Genomic DNA, 3,634 nt, shown 5'->3' with positions numbered 1-3,634 from the left:
TAAGCCAGGAGTACACAAAGAAAGCCTTAAGATGTCAACCAATATCCTTTCCTCTGAAAGTGAAAGTCGCTCAGTCTTGTCCAGTTCTTTGCGACCCCACGAACTGTACAGTCCATGAAATTCTCCAGGCCAGAATACTGGAGTGGGCAGCTGTTCCCTTCTCCAGGGGATCTTCCCAACCCAGGGATCAAACCCAGGTCTCCTGCACTGCAGGCGGATTCTTTACCAGCTGAGCTACTGAGTCTGATGAAACCTCAGCTCAAGAATTCTAGTTAAGTGTGAACTTTTGCAGAGACTAATCCCGTGTATCTTCTTACTTTACCATTTCAACGTCGTGTTTATGGTGGTGTCCTAAGACCACTCCTTGGGATGAGCTCTCTGCATCTAGGTTATTTCTCTAAAGGACCTCTCTATCCTAGACTCAGCTGAGCTTATCGCTCTGCTGTCCTTTAGCACCCACCAAAAGGTTGCCCAGTGTACATGTACCTCTCACAAAGTGTGTTAGTTTTATCTAGCTGCTGTAACAAATTACCCTAAATTCAGTGGCTTGAAACAGCCCATTTACCGTATCACAGTTTTGGAGATCAAAAGTCTGCTGAGCTCAGCTGCTTTCTCTGTTCCAGTCCTACAAGGCCAACTTTAAGTTGTGTTCCTTTATGCAGACTCTAGAGGAGAATCTATTTTCAAACTCATTCAGGTTATTGGAACAATTCAGTCTCATGTGGTTGTAGGACTATGGTCCCTATTCCCTTGCTGACTGCTGCCCACGGGTCATGCTTAGCATTCTTAGCTTCAAGAGGTCATCTGCTGGGTGTGTGGCTTCCTTCAAAGCCCTCAATGCTGGGTTACATCCTTCTCACTCTTCAAATCTCTCTGCCTCATCTCTTTGCTTTCCTTTTCTGACACACCTCTCTGATTCCAGCATAAGTTTCTGTAATTTTAAGGACTCAAGTGATTAGGTTGGGCCCACCTGATAAACCAGAATCATCTCCTTATTTTAAAGCCTTTAGTTCCAATCATATCTTCAAAATTCCTTTCCATCAATGACTAGATTAGTGTTTGATTAAACAACCAGGAGAATGAAATTTGGGAGGAGAGTGTCTTTTGGAAGTAACACAGAGAAAGTGCACAGAGATTTCCATGGTCATCCTCATCCAAGTTTTGCCGAACTGAGCGTTTCTCACTGGTCATTGGTCTTCTGTTTCCTGAAAACAGAAGACCTAAGAACGACCTGTTCTGCCCTTTTCTTAAGAAAGTGCAGACCAGAGGATGCCTCTGATCTTGGAATGAAGGAATAGTAAAAAGGTAACCTGTTTTTTAAACCCTTGCTTTGTCATATACTACCTGGAATCCCAAACCCATCCACAGGTCCTTTGCTTCATCTGTAAAATGGGACTCAAAGAAACTAGTTATCTCTCAGGGCTTCCATGAAGATTAAGGTGAAGCTACTGATATAAAAGCACTTGATATAATGTTGAGCTATTTGTAAATGACAATGTTTATTATTATACCACTTTAGAATAACTTGATATAAATAGCACAGAGTACATGGAAACATATTAGTGTGATAATAACTGTACAGAATATTAATCATTTAAATTTCTACCTGCTCATAAACATACATACACACATGTTTACAAAGCTTTATGGACACATCAGCTCCTAACCTAAAATCTTTTTTTAAATGTTTACTATAATTTTATATATTTTTTTAGTATTTTATTTATTTGTTTATTTGGCTCCCTCAGTCTTAGTTGCATCATGAGGGATCTTCAGTTGCAGTGTGCAAACTCTTAGTTGGGGCCTATGAGATCTATTCCCTTACCAGGGGTTGAATCCAGGCTCCCTGCCTTGGGAGCATGGTGTCTCAGCCAATGGACCACTAGGGAAGTCCTCTGTCCTGAAATCTTGACACTCGGGTTATTTGTGATCAGTCATGGAACAGGACACAAGTAATTTGACATTCAAAATATATGTGCAGGTTCTTGACATTCAAATATATGTTGCCTATAATACAACATATACAGTACTGGGAAACCTTATATTCTGCAAAATTATGTGCTAAAATAATGAGACAGTGAAAAACACAAGAGTGAAATAAACCACTTAGTATCTATGTAACGTTTTAACTAGAGCACTGCCAGAAGAATGATGAAAGCTCTTAACCAAAATATGAGCCAAACCAGCATGCTAAATTGCTAATGCATAAGGAAATATTACTGTTAAATATAAGATCCAAAATATGAAAGTGATGATAGAAAAAAAGTTTTTTAAGTGATGGCAGAGGCTGCTAGGTTTGGAGACAAGGACCAAACATGTAACTATATAATAAGAGGTACTTATATAATAAGAGGTAACTATATAACAAGAGGTAACTATATAATAAGACATAACTATATATAAGGTGTAAATATATAGTAAGAACTTCTGAGATAGAGTATGTGACCAAGACAGTACAAGATGATGCTCAGGTTTATATATCCATTATCTATTGTTGTAAAACAAACCCCAAATGTACTAACTTAACAACAATTTATTGTTTGCAGGAAGTCTGCAGGTCCTCTGAGTGGTTTTACAGATCTGGGCCAGGCTTGGTTGATCTCAGTTGGACTCATTGGTGTGTATTAATCAGTTAGCGGGTCATCAACAGTCTGGCTGATTTAAGGAGACCTCAAATGAGATTCTGACACACCTCTCTGATTCCAGCATAAGTTTCTGTAATTTTAAGGACTCAAGTGATTAGGTTGGGCCCACCTGATAAACCAGAATCATCTCCTTATTTTAAAGCCTTTAGTTCCAATCATATCTTCAAAATTCCTTTCCATCAATGACTAGATTAGTGTTTGATTAAACAACTAATCTAGTTGTTTAATCAAACAACTGCTTCAAGTGATTTTCGTTCTTCAGTAGGTTAGTCTAGGCTCCTTCACATAATAGTCACATTGTTTTAAGAGAACAAATGGAATTATACAAGACCCCTTGAGGTCTAGCCTTAGAAACGGCCACGGTTTCCTCTGCTACCATTGACTGGCTAGAGCAAGCCATAAAGCCATTCCAGGTTCAAGGGGCGTGGAAACAGACTTCTGCTCATGCTGGAGGGTGCTCCAAAATATAAAACTGACATTGCAAAGATATGGATACAGGATGAGGGGTGATGGAGAATTGGGTTCAGTGTTTAAAAATATTTGTTTATTTGTGTGGCTGCGCGGGGTCTTAGTGCAGCTCGGGGATCTTTCCCTGTGACGCATGGACTCTAATTGTGGTGTGGAGGCTCCGGAGCTGCCGCCGCACAGGCTTACTTGCTCCACAGCGTGTGGGACCCCAGTTCCATGACCAGTGACCGAACCCGTGTCCCCTGCACTCCAAGGTGGATTGTTAACCACTGGACCACCAGGGAAGTCCCTGGGTTCATTTCTTGCAAGCAATAAATCAACAGGTCAACAGGCCTGGGATATATAATATAGCAATTTTATATTCCTTTATCTGGATTCTGCTGTGGCTGCTAGGTGGTATAAAACACTAATGAGCTAGAAAAAAAAAATATATATATATATATCACGTATGAAAAAATGTTACTTCTATGTTTTGTTGGCACTATTCCTTTATTTATAATCACATATAGACTAATTCAGAT

The sequence above is a fragment of the Cervus canadensis genome, chromosome 29 (assembly GCF_019320065.1).
Source record: "Cervus canadensis isolate Bull #8, Minnesota chromosome 29, ASM1932006v1, whole genome shotgun sequence".
NCBI classification, from domain to species: domain Eukaryota; kingdom Metazoa; phylum Chordata; class Mammalia; order Artiodactyla; family Cervidae; genus Cervus; species Cervus canadensis.
The sequence above is the reverse complement of the archived record's forward strand: the minus strand, read 5'-3'. Positions refer to the sequence as shown.